This window comes from Polistes dominula, unplaced genomic scaffold (assembly GCF_049000335.1).
Source record: "Polistes dominula isolate Pdom_NZ unplaced genomic scaffold, Pdom_raw_medaka contig_12, whole genome shotgun sequence".
Lineage (NCBI taxonomy): Eukaryota > Metazoa > Arthropoda > Insecta > Hymenoptera > Vespidae > Polistes > Polistes dominula.
The window spans coordinates 5,257,276-5,279,934 of NW_028301116.1; the positions used below are offsets into that span (position 1 = coordinate 5,257,276).

The window sequence follows — 22,659 nt, forward strand, 5'->3', positions numbered from 1 at the left end:
GGATCTTTCAACCAAACGGATTAGATTTATCATCTCGTCACAACTCGCATATCTTTTAACGGTGTTTTCGAAATGTTATATGCTGATTTTATTATGTCAAATTAGAAAATTTCTTTATCGGTTTATTATTATTTCGATTATTATTATACTTTGTATATTTTGCAGATTTTATTTTATTGTTCGCGTATGTAATATTAGAAGTATATATTATATTATTTTATTTATAATTCCGTTTATACGAAATTGATCAAACTAAATAATTAATTCGAATTATTAAATTTCTTTTTTTATGTGTTTGCATTCATATTTCGTTGTTTAATTTGATTCGCAATGGATAAGAAAAAAAAATTTGAAAATTCATTGACGTTGAAGAAGTTTTTGGTTGATTACGAGAAGGGATGATGAACTCTTGGAATATCTTTAAGTTTGTTTCTTCAAGTTTCAAACTAAAATCGAGCGAATGTAACTAATTTATGAAGAAAGATCGGGAAATTAATCTTTAAGATAAACTTGTTAATCCATTTATCCTTTAACGTCACGGTCGGGATGTCGTTTAACTTGTTGCAGTTTCAAAGAAAGATAGAGATAAAGCAAAAAAAGGAGAAATCTTAATAAAAGAGAAGGAAGATGGAAGAACTCGATGAAAAGGAAGGAAAAAGGTCGAAGGGTGAGAAGTGAATGGTAGAGGATAAGGAGTAGGAGACAGTGGGGTTATAAGACTGAAAAGGAAAAAAAGTTTTTCTTTTCCCCCCTTCAGAAGAAATTTTCTTCTAAGGGAGCTTTAAGATAATTGTTTGAAAGAAACGTAAAGAGAACGACAAGAGAACAAGAGAGAGAGAGAGAAAATATGGTATTTAAATAAAAACGAAGGAACATTAGATTACGTTTGAAAAATTATAGATAAAGTCGTTGGGGCGATAATGAAAGAAAAGAGACTTTTGCTTAAAAGTAAAAAGCTTCTAGTTTTGAAGTCGATCGTACAACTCGATAAACTCCAACTAAGAGTGTTAAAGGAATAACGCATTCAAAATGGCGTTAACGAGAAAAAAGTACGAAAAAGTAAACGGGAAAGAAAAATATAGGGGACAAAAAAAAGTTAAAGAAAGATAGAAAGAGAGAGAGAAAGGAGTGACGGAAAAGGGGTTGGAGAAGGAAGGGGAGATACGGTAGGAAGTAGTAATTAATTTCGGCACGTCAATTCTATTTGCTCGAAGTCTCTTCTTTCGCAATCCCCAAACCAATCCAGTAACGGCAGCATTCACAACAGGAGAAAAAAGAGAAAGACAGGAACTCTCGAAAATTTAGTTGAAAATTTTTTCTACACGAGCGCAACTTTTTTCTCCGTGTTATTTTCATGTCCTCGTCTGAATAAACGATTTTTACGAGACACTGGTGACCTTGAAAACATAGATATAAATCAGAGGAAGAGGAAAAATGCGACCCGCATGATTCACACGAGAGAGAGAGAGAGAGAGAGAGAGAGAGAGAAAAAGAAAAATATCATAAATTTTCAAAGATGACGAAATAAGCATAAAAGTCTATTATGAACGATTAATTCCTTTAATACTTTTTATTATTTATACATGTAAATACAAAATAAATAGATCCCTTTTTCTTTCTTCCTTTTTTTCTCTAAGTCTCGTGGAAGGAATGATTAAAAGAAGGTACGGAGGAGGGAGAAAGAAAAACCTAGGCAAATAAAAACATAATTTTACGCCCGAGCCGGTAATGAAAAAGTCGTATTGCGACAAGTTTACTCGGTTGCCGTGCGGAAAGGTTTGCAAATACGACGAGTCGAGGGGGAAGCTGATAAAAAAGATAGGAAAAATAAAGAAAACAAGAAACAAGAAAAAGAGAGAGAGGGAAAAGAGAAATACATATCCGCAAAAGAGTGCTATAAAAGGGTCGTGAAATTACAAGGCAGAAAGGGTGCTTATCAAGGACCGAGGACAGAAGCAGTAAACGTTTTATCGCGTGCGAGAAGAGTTGATATATCCCCGTAGTCCTTCGATTTCACTTGCTTTTAATTACGAGCGAGATGATCGCTGAGATGGATAAAGGTGGACGCTTGGTATTAGAAGGGGTGGTGAGTATGAGGGGAACGGTGGGGAGAGTTATAGGGAGGATTGTTACGCGGGTTTTAACGGACCACCACCAGAATTCGCGTTAATTATCGGCGGACCTCTGTATTTTCGGGATTAACCTTAGTTGGCTCGGCCGAGTTGCGTTTCGTTCGTTCGTTCGTTCATTCGTTCGTTCATTCGTTCATGGAAAAATTGGACCCGACGTTGAGAAATTGCGAATGAATTGCGTTGATTGGCCCGTACCATACTCCATGGATAGACACGTGTACGCGTAAACGTGTATAGCGTATATACACGCAACATACACACATATATGTATATATATATATACGTATAGGTGACTAATATTTTTCACACATCTTTCATCGACGAACGATCGGCGAAACGTTCTTGCAACAAAAATACCCCAGATTTTCTATCGCTAGCCGTCGAAAAAAAAAGAGAAAAGAAAAAAGGAACAAAAAAAGATAATAAAGAGATCGTAGGAGGAAGGGGTAGGTTGGTAAGCGAGTAATTTCGCACCTGATCCGAGCTCACCTTGTCGTCCGATTTTCCGATTTGTCGTAACACTCGTGCTACCGTACTGCTAGGTGTGATGCTCGGAAAAATTGAAATAAAAAATAAAAAATTAAAAAAAAAAGTAGAAAAAAAAGAATGAAAAAATACAAAAAGGAAGAGAGAAAGAACGAGAATTTCGAGATAAAAAGGCAAGAGCAATTTCGCGATCGATTCGTGGAACGATCGACGGTGCCAAATAGTCGACAGGAATGACAAGACTTCCGTGGTCGACAAAAATCGACGAAAATACAAACGGGATCCGAACTTCCGTTTGAAAGCTGCTCGCTGGAAAGGGATATGAAAAAGGATAAAAATAGAAAAATAGATAAAAGAGAGAAAGAAAGATAGAAAGTGAGAGAGAGAGAGAGATCAAAATCGAAGGTTATGTCGTATACGCGAGAGCAGCTTTAAAGATTTCATCGTTTCTATATTGTTGGAACATGTTTCGGTATCATCTTCTTTTCTAAGTAGCCATTTCAATAGCAATAGAAAAATAACGCTGAAAAAGTATCGTAGTAAGGAAAACTTCCTTGATTCCGATCTTTTTATTCACATAGGACAAAAAACACATATATTTCTTTATTATCATATACAATGTGTAGATATATAAGTACTTATAAGTAAGTTTATATATACATTGGAATATGTATGTAAGGGTAAAAGTGTACGTAAGATTTTTATCATGTTACATACACATGAGTTTATATCGCGAGTACATTGAATATTTATAAACTGGAACATATTTCCTGTATTATTTTAACGATATCTTCATGAAATTACTGATCATATTTCAATATGTTTACATCAAGTAAAGGTAGTTGAGACAGTAGGACTTTTTGTACGTAAACAATGTTTTATTTTCATTTCACGATGAAATATATTCGCTAGATGTTACCTAACAAAGTTATTAGGTCGTTAAATATTTATGAAAACTAACGATCAGTCGTTGTTTGGAACTCGTCAAAATTGATCGTGTACTTTTACATGATTGATTCGACGAATTAATATTGAAACGGTGCATTTAGATTTGGTGAACAATTATCAGATGTTTGTTACGTAACAAATGGTAAAGTATTTAAATAATATATAATTAATTTCAATAATCAAGAATTCGATAGAAAGTTGGAAATAATTATTTAAAACTTGATCTTGATAATATATTCAAACAAAAAAGACAAAAGAGAAAAGGTTACAGTTTTTCGAATATCATGAATATACGGTTTCGTAACTTTACATTAAACAGTCTAATATATAATATTACAATGATTACGTTCATAACAGAATAAATAACGTTTGTTATCCCTACAACAAAACAATCTTATCCCCACCCTTGGTTTTATTCTTTTCCCAAGCATATCTATTTCTTTTATTTTTTTCGATTTTTCAAATCCGAAAGAGAAACTTCAACTCGTGCCATGTCGCTTTGGGGAGTCTCGTTAAGACGTTTAAAAAAGAACGCAAGCGTTCCGGTGCTCGGCAAAACCAGCCCATTGCTGCTGGACCGGAACGACCGTTCATTTAGATTAGAAATCTTAATACACCGGTTATCTACCTCTTCTTCGTTCTCGTTTCTCTTTCTTATTCTTTTTCAACCGTCCCCTCTTTTCTTTTCTTTCTTCCTTCCTTCCCTTCCGAAAGTTTTTTGTTGTCGCTGCCATTTCTCCGTTCTCCTTGAAAACGAAATGGCGGCCTATCTAGATAAGGACCACGCTGGGTGCTCTTATTTCTCGACTTGAAAGAGCATGGATTTCGTCTATACTTTTTTTTCTCTTCCCATCCCTCCCTTTAACCCCTCTTTCTTGAACATTCGAGATCTAACAATAAGATCTAAGAAAAGTTGGATTTTCTCAAGAAATCAAGAACGTTACACGTCTACTGGTTCGATTATCGAAAAAGTGTCTCGTGAAATGTGAATTCGTTAGAAAAATAAAAGAAAAAAAATCAAAGAAAAAAGATGTGTGTGTTTGTGTATAAAAGATAGTGGGGAGAAAAATATAGAGAGAAAGAGATAGAGAGAAAAAGAGAGAGGGTAGGTATATATACGGGGAGGTTTTTACGAAATAAATTACGGGGTTGAGAAGAATTATGCGCGGGCTTTGTCGGCACTGTCGTCGCTCGTAACGTTCAATTTACTCGGCGACATCAATCTTATTCTTCTTTATTCGTCTCACAGGCTCGATCCCTTCTCACCTAATCTCCACAGCTTTAACCATTTCTCTCGTCTTTTCTTTACCTTTCTTACTTTCACCCTGATTTTCTCTCTCGTTTCTTTATTCCTTCCTTCCTTCTTTCCTTCCTTTCTTTCTTTCTTTATTCTCACTCTGTTCACCATTTTTTTCTTTTTACGTCTATCTTTCTCTCTTTTTTCTTTTCTTTTATTTTCTTTCTATCGATACCTCAGTGGAACGTATCAATTATTTTCCATCCAACTTTCTTTCTCCTATTGGAATGCATTAGCAGGGTAGAAATGTTTGGAGATCATTTGTCATGAAAATTTATGAAGTATATATCTTTAAATTATTATTCTATTTTACAAGCTATTCGATACAACACTATTTTGCAAAACTAAAATTTTTTTTATAATATTTTAACTGTATAATCAGGAGATATGGTGAATTGTATTTTGCAAGGCATTGTAGTAAAGAACAAATTTTGTAGTTAACGAAATATTAAATAATGTACGATATTTCGTCATAAATTCGTCTCTTTTTATCTGTTTTTTATTTTTTTTTTAATTTTCAATCGATGCTCAAGTAGAACGTATCAATTATTTTCCATCCAACTTTCTTTCTCCTACTGGAATGCATAAGCAAAGGGAGAAGAAATGTTATGTAATATGTCACAGAAATGGATAAAATAATGAATAAATTTATGAAATATATATATATTTTTGTAAAAGACAATAATACATTTATTTTATTATTGAAAAAGATTTTAGTATTTTAATAAAGAAATATTAGGCGGGATATACGATATTTCGGAATAAATAAAAATTGGAAAGATAAAGGATAATGATAACTCGTTTAATGAGTTAGAGAAAGAGAAAGAGAAAATGAGGGAGAAAGATAGAAAGAGAAAGAGAGTGCCTGAGGCACGGCCGAATAATCTAGTTAGGCATTATTAATCCCCACGTGGCAGATTTTTCCAAGGGAATTATGACTGGCCTCGTCGTGACGGAATTAACGATGTAGATTTAAAACGAGCAGGAGTTAGGAGGGTCGGAGAGTTGGAGTGCCCGACTGTGACGGAGAAAGTATACATACGTACATACATACATATACGCATATGTATGAGTGTATAATTATAGGTATAAGCATGATTGTGAATGTAAGTTTTAGTGTAAGTTTTATATACGTACATAGAATAGAAATATGAGTGCGAATGTAAATTTTCGTGTAAGTATTGATATACGTATAAGTATGAGTGTAAATGTAAATTTCATGTTGTAAGTATAAGTAACAGTGTATACGCGAATATAGTCATAATATGTTTAAGTATAAATGTAGGTGCGAGTATAAATAAGAGTGTATATATAAATATAAGATATAAGTACGAATAAATGTGTACATATGTAATAATTGCACGTATAAGTGAAGCTGTATGGATATATAAACGTAGTAACAGATATATAAGTATAAATGTATGGGAAAAAATGTATGTACCTAGAAGTAAAAGTATAGTTATGGTTATTGGTATTGGTGTAGGTGTATGTCTCTAGATGTAGTCGTAGGTATCAAGGGTTAGAGGTGAAGGTAGTTGGAAGGTAGAGGCTGTGTAACGGTTCAGGACAGAAGATGGATCGTAGAATGTTGAAAGGGGGGAACCAAGGGGAAGTTGCATCATGGGATACAAAGTTTTCGGTGGTCCAGAAGCAGGCAGGTAGGCAGGCAAGCAGGCAAGCAGCAAGTAAGCAAGGCTGGCCAGTGAGGCAACCAACCAACCAACCAACCAACCAACCAACCAGCCAGTTGGACGTTAAAGTCGTGATGAATCGAGGCCGGCGCATGCTGCTCTTCGAATTTGTATGCCGGCTGTTGGAACGAAAAGGGATGCGGCAGGTTGTTTAATAAAATATTTCACGCTGATGAATGGCCTCGGACTATACGTTAGTAAAGCTTCCGCTTTCGCCTTCTTTTCGAATCAAACTTTACCATTTTTTTCTTTCTTTCTTTTTTATTTACATTATTTTATTTCTTCTTTCACGTCGTTGGCCGTTTTTAATTTCGTTTCTTTGTCTCTTATAATTGGATTATTATTTGAATAATTTTCTTTCGAAGGAGCTTATTTTGTTTTCTTTTTTTTATTTTTGTTTTTTTTTACTTGATCCCATCTTTCTTTTTTTCTTTTTTTAGTTTTTATTATTCCCTTTTTTTATATCTATAGTTGGAAACCATATATTGAGTTGGATGTTGATAAATGCGAAAGGAAAATATTAGCGAGTGTAAAGATCCAGATATTGTCGATGACTGTGCATTTATCTTCTCGCGGAGTATAAATTACGGAGTTAACGTGATCTCGCGAACCGATTGGAAAACCACGCGAACGTTTATAACTTACGACGTTATTCTTCCGTATAACAACACGTAAATTTCATTCCTTCGCTTACTTACCGTACTTATTTACATATATATATATATAACCCATTATGCACTTAAGTACTCAACTACATTAACGGCAAATCGAGAAAGAGGAAACAGTTCAATGAAAACAAGAAAAATAGGAAAAACACGAACCCACAACAAAGAGATATTAAACAAAGAAATAGTTGATTATTAATCATCGATTCTAAATGATTAAGAAGAATGGAGACAAAATAAAAATTTCAAAGTATCAAAATCCCCTTCTGTCAATCCCTCCAAAATCCCCCAGACCCTCAACTTTCTATTTTAAACGAACACAGGCTAAACAATGCAATGGCAATATCGAACAGGTCATTTTTCAATCCAGTACTACGATTAATTAATCATCGTGCATGAATAGAATACGTCGAGATAACTTAGAAAGGGCGAACCAGAATGGATGTCCGAAATGTATATTCTTGTGGTGTAACCCCTCCAGTTTTCCCATCAAGAACACGTTATCGTTTTTTCTCTCTTTAACTTACACTTTGGCTTTTATTTTTCTTTTTCATTTACCATCTTATAAGAATACTTCTCTTTCTTTTACTACTTATTCTCTTTTTTCTCTCTCTAACATACTTATTATTCTTCCCCTTTTTTTCTCTATTTCATTTATTTTGTTTCCCTTTTTCTCTACTTCACTTGCTTGTTCTCTCTCTCTCTCTCTCTCTCTCTCTCTCTCTCTCGTTCTCTCTCATTTTCTATTTAACTTACTTGGATTCTTTCTCCTTCTCTCTCTTTCACATTCTCTTTTACTCTTTTTTCTCTCTTTCTCATTCATTTTATTCTCTCTCTATATATTAAATTTACTTGGTTTCTCTTTCCCTCTCTTTCTCTATCTTCCATTTAATCTTTTTTTTTCTTTTTCTCATTCACTTATTATTTTTGTCTATATTTCACTTACTCTTCCCATCTCTTTTACAAATTTTTTTTCCTTTTCCTTCGCTCACTCCCTTTCTCTTTTTCATAGACTATCTTTCCTCCACTCTCCAAATGTTTTTTTTTCGTCGGCTCGTTGGTGAAAAAGCTTCAACCTTCTATATCTATATCCATTTCCCTTCGTCGACGATAAGGAGCCACGCTTCTTACATCTCTGTATATCCGATTAATGGCCTCTCGGTCGATCGGTTCGATCGTTCGTTCATTCGTTCGTTCACTCATTCCTTCCTTCCTTCTTCCAGTTTATTTAAAAAAAAAAAAAAATAGAAGAAGTACGAAGAGAGTAAGGAAAAGGGAAACTTGCACGAACGCGAGCTTCCTCCTTCTAATGAATAATTTATTAAAAATTCATCGACCTAGCCCGCGTTCCTCTTTACCTTTCGGCTCCGCAAGCTCTGCAATCTCTGCTTGTTTCTTCCTTCCTTCCTACCTTTCTTCCTTCCTTCCTTTCTTCTATTCTACTCTCGTTCTTCAACCCCCCCTGTTTCTCTCTTTCTTTGCTATTGTATCTACTTGGAATTTCTCTCTCTCTTTCTCTCATTTACTCATTCACTCACTCACTCACTCTTTACCAACGAGTGAAACTTTCCGCATTTCACGAATTTGCATTTCACGGTACGCCATCGGCCGATCTCAAACTATGCTACTCTCTTCGTTTTACTTAACCAACGACGACTATAATATCGACGACGACGACGACGATGGCTAAATCGAGTATCGCGCGAGACAACTACTCGAGATATCGATTATTTTTTTTTTCCTTTTTTTTCTTGCTTTTTTATGATAGCATGAGAGGGAAAGATCTCATTGGTCGTATACTTAACGCATCGGACGTATGTGCATGAAAGAGAGATAGGATCTGGGACACGAGGATGTTAGATGGAAATGAATTTTTTATTTCTCCTTATATATAACCTCCTATCTACCTACCCTTCTCCCCTTTTTACCCCTCCTTCTTCTTTTTCTTCTTCTTCTTCTCCTACTCTTACTTCTCATCTCGGTCTTTTCGTTCTTACTTATTGAAAAGCAAGAAAGTATGAATGTAAGGAAAGTGAATGCGAGAGGAAGAAAAAAATTTCAAAAAGATTTATGCGAGAGGAAAAGAAAATTTCTTTCTTATTCCTTCTTTCTTACTCTACCTTTTACGTTTCATACTTATATTAAGAATATAAAAATTAAATTAAAAAATTAAATGGATTTTATTATACGCAAATTAATGTATCTTTCAAAAAGTTCTCTTCTTTCGTTTATAAATAGTTTGCATAAATTTAAATAAAAAGAACTAAAGAAGTTCAAGTATTTTCACTAATAAAAGTAATTAAAATCGGTTGATTCATTTCCTAAAGTATAAAAATAACGTGAAACACACTTTTGCATACAATAATTATTTTCTATAAATAAATTCATATGAATAAATAGACAAAAAAAAAGTAAAAAAATTAATATGAAAGTACTGAGAAACAAAAACAAAAAAAAAGGAAAAAGCGAAAAATAAAAGACCAAAATAGAATTTTAGGTCCAATAAAAGTACTTTCAACCCTTGGTCCATTTTCTGAAAGTATCTTTGTCTGGCATGGTCTATGGGGTTACGTCTAACGTAGAAGATTCTTCTTGTTTGTTCTTAGAAGAGAAGAGTCTAAAGGGAAGGTTAAGGGAGGAATACGGAAGGACACGGTACGACGTGGATTTACGATCGGTCGAGTGAACCTACTCAGAAATAGAAAGAAAAGAAAGTTTAAGTATGTGTATTTTGCTTTTTTTTTCTTGAAAGAGTAAAAAGACTCCTTTTCTCCTCTTCTCTACACACGCATCTACGCATACACATTCACACACAGGCAGACAGACAAACAGATATCTACGGGATAGTATAGAGAAAAGAGTATAGTAAGGGTAGGAAGAGGGCAATGAGGGTCTCGTTAATGGCTACCGATACGAGTTTCTACTCGCGAGAGGAAGAAGACAGCTCGAAACTGAGTTGAGTTTTCGCGAGCTATTTCCAAGAGCTTTCTTCGTATTGTCGGCTCGTAAAGTCTAATCCACCCCTCTCCACGCCTATTTCCCTCTGTATGGTTTTTTCCTCTTTTCTTTTTTTTTTTTTTTGGTTTTTTCTTATTTCGTTTTACCCGGTTGTCTTTCGCTTACCTCGTCCAAACCTCCTTGGTACGTCTCATAACAGTCGTGCACTCTGAATTCTAAAGAAGACGACTCTTTTCTTTTTCTTTATCTTTCTCTCTTTCTCGCACACACACAAAATATATATATATATATATATATATACATGTATACTCTCTTTTCTCCTTGACGTACCATTACACGTGCACGTGATTTCTTTTTCGAACTATTCTCCATCCCACTCACTCTCTCTTTCTCACTCACTTCCTGTTTTTATTTTGTTTCGTTTCTCTATGTCTTTAGGGTAGAATCCACTTGAAAATTCTCGTAGGTCTTTCATCTTTTCGGACAAACGATCGTTTTTCTCTTCTTGATGTTTCTATTTGACCCTTTACTTATCTCTAACATTACGGTAACATCTTCAGTCTGTTTCTGTGATACAAATATACAGAGGGTGGAAATCGTTCCAATGACCGGACAGGGAATGATTCTATGTAAAAAACGAAAAAAAAGAAAAAAGAAAAAAACAAGAGAGAGAAAAAAATAAGGCACCAATTTAATCTAACATTTGTCTTCGTGTTATAAGAAGCATCGGTTTCGAGACAATGGAATTTACTGTTAAAACGATTGGTTGATTTTTCTTCGTGTATCAGATTGCCCGAAAAAGTACTCTTGCCTAATTTGTATATTTTATATTTGTTTTCTTTTAAATCGGTTCAAAAATTTCAAACGATCATACATAATTAATTTATACATTAAATTGTTTGGAAAGTTTGGACCAATATTGAAAGAAAAGAAATATATAAATGTTACATTATAAATTAAAAATATAATAAACAAATGCAAGCTCGTTGGCGTTGGCAGCCAAATTAATTAATAATGAAATAGTATTAATTGTAAAAGAAAAAATGAAAGGAGAAAGAAATAAAGATTTAAATATCTTGTAAGTAAGGCAAGTTTAGAGATAGAGTGGAAAGTTTCAGTTATGTTTATAAATGAAACACCCGAAATCATTTGAATTGCAACGTTCCTTCATTTAATCCAGCAACAGCAGTAACAGTAGAAGAGAGGTAGTAGTAACAGTAATAACAGTAGGAGTAGTTTGCTAACCGCAAAATCCATTTCGTCGATATCGTAGAAACCGGTGTGGTGTCTTATAACAGACGGCTTGGGCTTATTACGGGTAACGTAATTCAAAGTTACGATCCTTTTATTTTAGTATGGATCGATCGACGAAAAGAACCGAAGAAAATATTAAAATCGTGAGAAATAGAAAAAGAAATGGAAGATTGGGTGTGATGGAGAAAGGGATAGAATGGGAGGGAAGAGAGATAGATAGCGAGAAAGAAAGTGTGAGTGAGAGAGTGAGAGAGAAAGCTTTGAGAAACACGGAAAGCAGCAGACTTCTGAGTTGTTCGAGTTCCTCTCTTCGAGACGGAATTTAAGGATCCGCATAATGTTCCCAAGCAAAAAGGAGAGAAGAGGAGAATAGAGAGAAAAGAGAGAGAGAGAGAGAGAGCAGAACAGGGCCGTAACGCGACAGCTTCGTCGTGGGTGTCGTTAAGGGGAGAAAAGACATCACCGGCAACCCTGAAAAGGCGAGTACGTGAAGCTGGACGTAAAAGAAAAAGAAGGAAAGAAAGAACGGAAGAAGAAAGAAAGAAAGAAAGAAAGAATGAAAGAAAGAAAGAGAAAGAGAGATTTACATTTTTCCGCGGAAACAGGTTTTGCGATAAAAGGATTTGGAAGAAAATTTAGCTCCGCAGCTACGCCGAGGCTAGGTATTTTGATTTAGTAGTCGTTTGAGAGTTGGCAAGCTCTTTGGAGTGTCGCCAACATTTTTATGTTATTCCTTTCTCTTCTCTCTTCTACTTTTCCTACACTTTAGCCCTCTCTCTCACTCCCTCTTTCTTCTTATTTCCTTTTTTCTTTTTCTCTCTTATTTCTACCTAGAGGGTTGGCAAAATGAACATCCGATCGACGTGTGTTCATCGACACACTCCTAAAAACATACCAATAACTGTCTTCCGTGTAGTAAAAAAACACTCTAACTTGGTCTCTCTCCCTTGAATCCTTAGCCATACCCAATCATTCTTTGTTGCTCTTTGTCTGTTTAAAAGGGAAAATTCGGGTGGAAGCAATCGTTTCAATAGTCGATGTACGGCCAACCACAATCTGTGTCTACTCTCATCTACTGACAACTTTGTCTTCTCTCTCTCTCTCTCTCTCTCTCTCTTTCTCTTTGCTTGTCCGTCTATCTTTTAGGACGAATGAGAGAGATGAAAATCGACGTTTCGAGAAGGACCTAGCCCGCATTTGTGACGTTTTCGATCTCTCACAAGCGCGCAACGAAAGGGGAGACTTTCCCGGTGCACGCGGTCCGCCGACCTTTGACAGGAGATGCAATTAATCTGTTTACTGGCTCGGACACGAAGCGAACGTGTCGCAGGCGCGGCTTTGGAACCCACCCAAATCAAGGATAATTGCTAATGAGCGAGCGAATAACGTGCTGTGAACTGTAAATACGATGCGTGTTATCTGCGAACGTCGGCTTTCAATCGATCCCCAACGACGTTAACTTCTACAAGAAAAACCAAATTTTAAATAAACAAAAAAGTAGAAGAAGAAGAAAAAAAAACATAGTAAACTAAAAAATGATTAAAAAGAGATAGGACAAATAATCGAGGAACAATTTCATTTAACAGGTTAATCTCTAGGAAGACGGTACTCCGATCATATACTTGGTGTTTTCTGTTAACAAGAAGAACGAAAAGTAAAACACCTTTCAATAAATCGAAAAAATTGGATAATTGTTCAACGATTTAGCCACTCTGAAAAAAAACATATTTTTCAAGCAACCGATGAGGGTACACATTGATAGCTCTTTTAAAAAAGTGGGCCATGTGTGAGAATATTTCATAAAAAAAAGTACCAAAAAAAAAGAGAAGAACCCATAAAAGGGAAGAGTAATAAAGACACGCTATTCTTCTCTTTATCTTTTACCGCTATCCAACAAGTTAAATCTTCCTCTTTATCCTATCCTTTTTCTAACTTTAATGTTTGAGTATAGAAGGTAAAAGAGAGGAAGTTGAGAAGCGCGGTAGTAGGAATCGGACGAAATAACTGTTTTCAGTGGGTTCCCCTCGACGTGACGAAACGAGATCAACGACCCTGTTCGGGGGTTAGGTAGTAGGAGGGAAAAGGGTTCGCGTTCTGAAGAGGCAGCACTGGCTTAATGAAAATACGAGAAAGGAACGGGAGAGAGAGAGAGAGAGAGAGAGAGAGAGAGAGAGAGAGAAAGAGATAGAAGGGTTAGTTTAGTCTTGCTGTTTGGGGTGACAAAACGAATCCGTCCGTCGGTTTTGCAACGTGCACGTGAAGGAGGAATAGGAATAGGAAGAAGAAGAGGAAGCGAAGAAGAAGAAGAGTCCTGAAAGGAGAAGGATGAAGAAGAGTAGAAGGGGAAGAGTAACGTTGGTAGTGGTCGAGACGGTGGTGCTCCCTGCTAAGGGGAAAGAGGATGAGAGGGGAGAAGGGGTAGTAGAGGATGGGTTTACGTTTGCGGCGAGCTCAAAGCGTTCAGGGACACACGAGGTGCGTTTCAGCAGGCTTTCTGGGAGGAACCAGAATGTGAGGGAGAAAGAGGGGGTTGGGGAAGGAGAAGGAAGGGGTAGAGGGATAGTAGAAACAAGAACGCATGCGCATCGCTGGATAGGCGTCGGCCAGGGGTTCGAAGGGATCGAGCTGACAGTGCCTAGCCGTCCGTCTTTGCAAACGCAACCACGATATTTCCTCCCTTTCAGAACAACTCTACGAGATTCATCGTTCGTGCTATTTTTTTTTTTTATTTATACTTTTTCTTAATAGAGAAAAAAATATCAAAGGTTATATATCGATTTTTCGATCGAAATTTGATAACATCCAATCCTGGTATTTTTATGTAGCTTAGGATTTGTTGTTTTTAATACGAAATTACCGAACGATAATTATAATAGAAAGTATCCTTTTTTTGTCTATTTTATTTTTACTATAAAACATAAAGAAATTATTTATTTGCTCGTAAATAAAAGATTGTTGTTTCGTAAATTTTAATTGTAGTATAGAAAGATAGTTACTGAAAACAACAGCAAAATATTTAAAATAATAAAACTCAGGTATACTATATAATTGTGCCCATAATTATGAAAGTGGTCTAAGTCATATATCTCTTGTTTCGAGATATTTAAAGATTTATACTTGAACACTATATGAATTCTACACAATATTGAAATAACAAACATTATCTAATGATTCATTTTTGATAATATCGTGAAAATTACATTGAATTTATTTAGTTTATAATAATGTAGTGCGTAATAACTGATAAACTCATTTTTTATTAATTTTGACTTAGACCACTTTAATAATTATGGACACAATTATACATATTTGTCCTTAAATGACAAATAGAAGCGATTTTAATTTTAATTAAAAGTTTCTTTCTCATCTTTTCTTTTTATATCAATGAAATAAGACACAATGTGTGCGTAGATAAATAGAAAAAAAAACCATTCTCCTAATCATCGTTCTGTTCTAAACAAAAGGACGTTTACTTTCTCTACTCTAAGCTTAACTTCGATCAGCCAGGAAGCACTCCATAAATTAAAGCCTGGGATTCCTTTGAGTCAATCAACGTCTTTGGAACTCGTCCAAGCGTGTTTTCTCATTGTTCGAAGAAGTAGCGATCTCATAGATCGCGAAAGCGTTGTTTACGAAAGTCCTATTCTCGCTCTAGAAACCTCAAGTATTTCAAGAAGATTAAAGAGAAGACGTTTGTTAAATACTCGTTTAACCTTAGTTGATGAGTTTTAAATCAAACAAAGAACTTTCCATTCATTTTTATTTCGTTTCATCCGAAAATCCACTAACTCGTTAGATTTTGCATCAACAATTATGATTGTAATAATGATAAAACGCATTTTTCGATAGATTTGATTAAAAAATAAACGTGCAAAAGTGTGTACAGATACGTGTGAAAGAGAAAGACAGGATAGGTGAAGTAGGGTGGGGTTGAGGGGGTAGAGGAAAAAGGGGATGTTTTAAGAGAGAAGGGGTAAAGGCCGCAACGTCGGCTTTAATCGGGAGACGAATGAGGCTCTTATCGGTGCAAACAATCCACGAGGAGTATTTATTGCGCCAGCTAATACCGGTTTATTGGGATGTAAAATGAGGCGAGTTCGTGCTGACACGCTCGTTTCCCTCGCACACGAGTTTTCGTCGCCCTGTCTAAACACACAATGAAGAGAGAGAAACGATATAAAGAAAACGAGAAAGAGAATGAGCCCACTTTAACTCGTTCAACGTGCACTTCAAGTGCACGCGTAGTAGCAAAAGATCATCTAAACGAAAAAAAGTAAAAAAAAAAAAAAATACAACGCGGAAAGATTTAAAAAAAGAAAACTATTTCGAAATTTCCATTATTTAGAATGAAGAATCACGTATAATAGATTTACGCAAGTGATGTTTCTAGTAATAATAGTGAAATTGTTGGACTAAGCAAAAAAAAACATATCTCAGTTAACGTTGAAACAATATTAAAGCACGAAAGGAAAATGTGTTGAATTCATTCTCGAAGTGTTGAGATAATACACGACAAGGGGTCTCGGTAATTGTACCCTTTGAACAGGAAGGATAAACGATTAGTAAGTAGTTAGAGTACAAGGATGAGGATGAGAGAAAGATGACGCGCCGTTTGTTCAAAGTTGAGAGATTGTGTGTGTGTGTGTGTGTGAGAGAGAGAGAGAGAGAGACAGAGACAGAGTAATGTAGAAACAGGTCGAGCAGGTTGACGAAAACACGAAGACGAGCTTGACACCGAAGCTTACAAGCGGTCCGACACAAATGGCTTGGCTGCTTGCTTGCCTTCTCGTTCCTGCATCCCTCAGATCGTGTTTCGCGTAGTCCAAGTACTACCAACGCAACCCAACCAAGCACACGACGCTCACTCCTCTTCCTCCCTCTATCCTTTTCCCCTCTTCCTCCTCATCTTCCTCTTCCTCTTACTCCAACGACATCGAGTCTATCTATTTAGTGGCCTAGCGATGCGACCCGAGTAGCATATGTATGTATATGAGTCAATTAGCATACAAAACAGTCGCATTTGCGTTGATATTAGACCACAGTCAGGCAGCCAGGCAGGCAAGCAGGCAGGCAGCACCCTCCGAGCCCAGCCACTAAGGGCTCACCCTTTATTAACCGTATCTTTCAACTCCCTACCATCTAACTTTAACATTTCTCTTTCCTTTATCTATATTCCCTGTCTGTTCTTTCTCTTTTTATTTTTTTGTTATTTTTAGAATTGTCACCCTATTATTTTTCTTTTTTCTTTTACGCTTGGTTAATGGTTTTAATGATATCAATGTAAAAATTGATTTGGTAGTAAAATAACTTGGAACCTCCATTATTTAATTTTACCAATTTTTATTTATTTTTGGTTCATCAACATTGTGTTTTTCTCAACATTAATAATATCAATGGTAATTGGTTGTAAGGACGTATAGTTTTCAACCCTCCGTTATATTATCTCACTATTTTTATTTTTGCTGTTATTATAAATGATATATATGAAAATTGGATTTAGAGGTAATGTATTTTTCAACCCTTCACCATCTAATTTTACCATTTTTCCTTTCCTTCTCCCTGGGTTGTCACACTTTATTTTTTCTACGTTGATATTAATAATATCAGTGCAAATTGGTTGTAAAAGTAACGTATTTTTCAACCCTCCATTATCTTATTTTATTATTTATATCTCATCAAGAATTACCACATTCCATGTTTTCTATGTTGTATAATAAATATATTTATAAAAAATTATTTAAAAAGAAGACACTTTTGCTGCATCGTCATCCGAATTGCTAATATTTAATTTTATTCGTTGTAAATAGTATAAATAAAAATTCGAGATTCAAAATTTTCCCTCAACAAATTATTTTCAACAATGAAAAATTTATAAATTTTATATAAAATGAAAACAAACAGAAAAGAATTAATTAATTTTCTCACGAGGAAAAGAAACCAACGAAACCTTCGGTGACGAATACGGACCATCATAGCCAAAGTGTCGTAGAAGTTATAGCAAAAGTATCTGTCAACTTTATTTTTTGCTTTTTTTTCTATATCGATGACCTTTTAAATGGCCAGTTACGATTTGAATGGCACTTAAAAAGTCGAGTTCTACGCGTTTTTATCCCCCTCTTTCCTTCTCTTTCTCTTTTTTACACAGACACACACACTAAATCATACACCTGCTTGCTTGCTCACTCTGTCTATATCTCTTTCTATCCTTCCCTTGGTTGGCGTGATCCAATTCCATGACGGGCGACAAGGGGCAAGTTTATTCGCAACATTATCGGCCAACGGAAAAGTGCCGGACGACGTTGCACCGGGGGAGGGAGGAAGTGACTATCGAGTTGCGCGCCGACTCAACGCGGAAACGTAGAGGGAGGAATAAGGGGGGGGGGAAGGTGAGGGGATTCGTAACGCGATACTCTAAAGGGGATGTACCTGTGTACAACACGACGATGAATGGACAGATCGAAGGACGACGACGACCTCGTAATAAAGGAGGATTATTTTCCTTCGATAAACGATAATTGATTTCTAAAGGGTTCGTTCTGTCCCTACAAAATAATCGTCGTTTCTTTTACCTCTACCCACCTTCCCCCTTCTTATTCGTTTTTTATTTTCTTCTCTTTATTTTTTGGATATTAAACAAATTTTACGTTGACCGAAAATAAAGCAAAAACAAAAATGCTTATATCTCAAAAACAATTTATCTTACCTGGATTGATTTTGTACTTTATATGTAAAGAAAAAAAAGTATCTCGTTATTCGTTAGATTGAAAAACAACGGTGATTAATTCTCGAAAGTGAAATATTTCCACCAATTTGCTAACCATTCGTTACTGATAGATATAGTATACTATTATAGTACGTTCGTTGGGCACCTTATCCTCTCGATGCAATCTAATAACGTTTAAAGCTCTCGATTATATCGGATTATCTTCTAACGATAAATCCACACACGGTAAAAATATATTTCAACGTGCCAAAAAGATCTCATTAATTATTCAAGGACATCCACAAATTTCGATGTTACATTACAGATACAGATTGTGATCAAATGTCTATAAGATGATGTTATCTACGAACAAAATGTATTTTTAGATTAATATCGATCGAAATTAATTTTTGTCTTTAGTTTGAGTAAATGTTTTCTGCAATGGAACACTGTATTATTTTTGCAAATAAATAAAACAAATAAAAATAGTAACGTTTAGAAAGTAGAAATTAAATAGAAAATAATAATATAATATAACAAAATAGTAAGGAACCTTAATAATATTTAATATTCCATTTTTAATTTCAATTAACATTAATTTACCATAATAAAAATAAAATCATTCGAATATTTCGTTTTCCTTTATTATTGACTAGTATATTTTAAAGTTTTAGACTAATTTAATAAATCTTTTTATTATGATTTCAAAACAATTGAAAATAATTGTATTATATTACAATAATAAAAATTTGATTGTGGAAAACATGTATCATCAATCATAAATCCATATTAAAAATATCACAGAGCTATATATATATATATATATATATATATATATATATATATATATATATATATATATATATATATATATATACGTAAATATGTGTACGAATGTATGTTTATATGTTTGAAAAGATATCCAGATTTATTTGTAAGAACATAAAATAGTGTGTCTTAGGAAAAGGGTAAAGGTTGTGGCCGTAACCAGTAAGGTGGGGTTCCAATCACTTAGCTAATCACGCTAGTCAGCGAAGCACTCATCTAGTGAACCTATGAAGCTGCTCCTTCGTTTATCGGACCGCCCGGAACACGTCCCCACCTGATTTCTAAGGGCGTGTACTGACTTTGCTAACCCGACTAAATGCCCCAAGACCACATACCTACCTACTACGAATACGATCACGATCTCGTTTCCGAACCTCCAAAGACCTTTTCACTCATTCCTCATTCCATCTATCTATTTCTATCTCTTTCTTTTTTACGATAAGAGACCCAAAGGAGGATCCAGCCAGTCAGCCAGCCCTTATAGGGTCGATAGCTATCTCTCCATTCGAAATCGTTAATCTCTCGTTTTCCAACGTTCTTTTTATTTCGATCGATACTTTCAAAAGAAATAAAAAAGAAAAAGAAAAAGAAAATACCAGATTGGAACGTTCGATTCTTTTTCTTTTTTATTTACGCGTCGTCGTGGTCGTCGTCGTCGACGACGAGATCGAATAAAAAGATCATCGATAAAGATAAACGTAACTACGCGAGGAAAGAGAGAGAGAGAGAGAGAGAGAGCGAGATATACATCTCGTTTGAGAATGAAACCAAGTACGAAAGAAGGTTACTGTTATTCGAGAAAATGCTATTCGAGTAATGTCTTTTCCTATCCATGACAACGAACACGATGTACGGGTGTTAAATTTAAAACGAGTGAGAGTATGCTTTTTATTAGCGTAAAAAAGAAAGATAAAGGGAAGGTATAAAAAGAAGAAAAAGAAGAAAGTAAAGAAAAAGGAGAAGAAGAAGAAGAAAGATAAGATAAGATAAGGAAAGAGATACATAGTTGAAAGGAATACTGGTTCTATCAAACTATCTATTATTCGATAACGCGACACCAACGAGGCGTGCTCTATTTGATCGAAATAGACACAAAGGATAGTTGTCTCATCGTCAACTTGAAAGTGATTCCTACGAATAAATAGAAAGATACAGAACATAGAGAAAGGGGTTGGAAAGAGAGGGGTTGGATGGGCAGGCAGATAGATGAAGGAAAATGAGGATGGAGGATGAGTGCAAACAAGATTATTTTGTTTGACCTCGATACATCAATTAAAATGTAACGAATTTCAAAGAAACACAAAGAGAAAAAGAAAGAGGGAGAAAGAAAGAGAGAGAGAGAGAGAGGAATTAAAATAAAAAGCAAAAAGAAATGGGATAAAAGGCGAGAAGATATCGATTACATATTTCACGCGATTTTTTTAAAAAGTCCGTAATTGGAGTACGAAAGAAACGGGTCAGCATGGATGAAAACTTCTCTCTCTCTTTTTCTCTTTACCATAAACTGGAGAGGGGGAGAAAATAAAAGTGAAAATAAAAAGAAGAAGAAGATGGATAATAGCGGGGAAAAAATAAATAAACCGTGGAAGGGTTGGAAAGGAAAAGGAAGAGGAGAAAGAGGGTTAAAATCTGTGTATAAGTTTTTCCTTTTCCTTTTTTATTTTTAATGAAAGGAAGAAAAGTATAATACACAAAAAAAATAATAATAAAAAGAAATAAAAGGGGAAAAAGAGGAACCGCTTTATCGGAGAGAGAGAGAGAGAGAGAGAGAGAGAGAGAGAGAGAGAGAGAGAGAAAGCATAATTATCAATACGACCGATGTATATTTCATGGATGCATTAAAAAAAAAAGAAAAAAAAAGAGAAGAAGGAAAAAAGAAGGAAAGAAAGAAAGAAAGAAAGAAAGGTAGAGAATAAGAGGAGGATGAGAAAGACGAAGAGAAAAGCTTTTACATTCTGGTAGTGCAGACCGAAATGAATGGGACGGGCTGCGAACGGTGATAGGAGGATTCGTAATTACTCTCGGCAAGACTCGTTGTGGCAGAGATACGCTGGCTCTCGTTTCATGTAATAAATGTACACCAGAGTGTGCAATAAATGTCCTACGTTCGATGACAAATCGTTAAGGTATCATCCTGTCCTATGTAAGTAAGTATTTATATCGATTACGTGTCACGCGATTATTATTTTCTTCCCTTTTTCTTCGTAAAACATACATATCTTTTGATAATAGATTTATAATTAAAAAAAAAAGAGAGAGAAAAGAATTTACATTTAATGGAATGAGAGAAGGAAAGAGAGAGAGAGAAAAAGAGAAATGGGACAGTTATTTTGTGTTATTTACGATGTATAATGCTTTCTTAGATACTATAGTGCATGTTTTATACAGAATTCATTTATATAACTTTAATATGTTGAAGTCGTTGATTCGATGGGAAAGAAAGAGATAAAAATAAAAAAATATTGTATAACACCGTTCGTGAGTAATAGCCCAATTCAATGCAATTTACAAATTTATTTGTTTAATATAATTTCAAATGTTTAGCGTATTACGTAGTATTATTTTGTCTTAATACGTACCCGAATTTAATCCAATAATCAGTTATAAATTTGTAAAGAAGTAAAAAATTGTTTATAGCATTCAATATGTTCTCGTAACAGGTAACATAATCTTATATAATTTAAAAAGATTTTTTTGAATAAAATTAAAAAAATTGTAAGCGTATTACAAAGCAATAGTCTTTGTTTAATTCGCAACCAAATTAAATGAGGTAATCGGCTATAAAAGTTTAAAAAAAAATTTGAATGCAATATTCATTGAATAATCTACCCTTAGTTAATAACGAAAAATTAAAAAATAAATATATTTTTGAGATTATTATCGTTTGAAAAACAATTCGTATGAAAGTTAAAACGTATCAAATATTTAATTGGGAAAAGCGATTAACATTTTAACAAGGTTCTTATCGTCGTACATACATAAGCTTGTTTCTCGTACGTGCCGTATGTTTATTTGTTGTTCTTCGCAAGGCATGTTGACAGATTCGTATGTATTACGTCGTCAGCAACAAGATGGTGGTGGTAAAGTTTAAGCTCGAGTTTGTTTCACGTGTACATCTTTGACTCCCTTAAACGATATGATGATCCCTTTCCTCGTAACACAGATTCTATTTTATTAAAATGAAACGTTTTCGAGTCAATGATTACGTTTATTTACAAAAATTAAGGAAGGGAAAAAAATAAAAAAAAATAAAAGAACCAATTGGGGAAGTATCGAATTATCGCGATAGTCACTTTAAACTTTTGCCAACAATTTCCGTCCAGCGGTTTTTGATCGAACGATCCCTTCAAAATACACTGCTAAATTTTCAAGTTCAACGGGCTTGAAGAATGTTTTGTTACCTCTTTTGATTTGCGAAAAAAAAAACAAAAAAAAAACATAGAAAAAGAGAGAGAGAGAAAGAAAGAAAAAAGAACAAAATTCTTGTCGATCACGAAATGTAAAAAAAAAATTTCTAATCGTTTATGGATTAACATAGATCGTGTATCATCTATCTAATGTATGCATCTATGTGTTAGTTGTTAAAGAATAGAAATTAATGAGAATGGAATAAATTATAATCCGTCAAGGCGGTATCTTCTTTTTTGATGGTGCTTTCGATTCGATGACAAGGCCATTAACGGAGCTGGAGCCGGAG

The 22,659-nt window shown here is 34.8% G+C and overlaps 1 protein-coding gene across 1 annotated transcript in view; it reads right to left on the reverse strand.

The window, feature by feature from the left end:
• Nucleotides 1-22,659, reverse strand: part of LOC149031084 (E3 ubiquitin-protein ligase mib1-like) — a 207,594-nt gene that overhangs the window by 183,016 nt on the left and 1,919 nt on the right. The window contains exon 2 of the mRNA XM_089176875.1: nt 21,941-22,128. The gene's annotated coding sequence lies outside the window, so the exon portion shown is untranslated. The remainder of the gene's footprint in view (nt 1-21,940; nt 22,129-22,659) is intronic.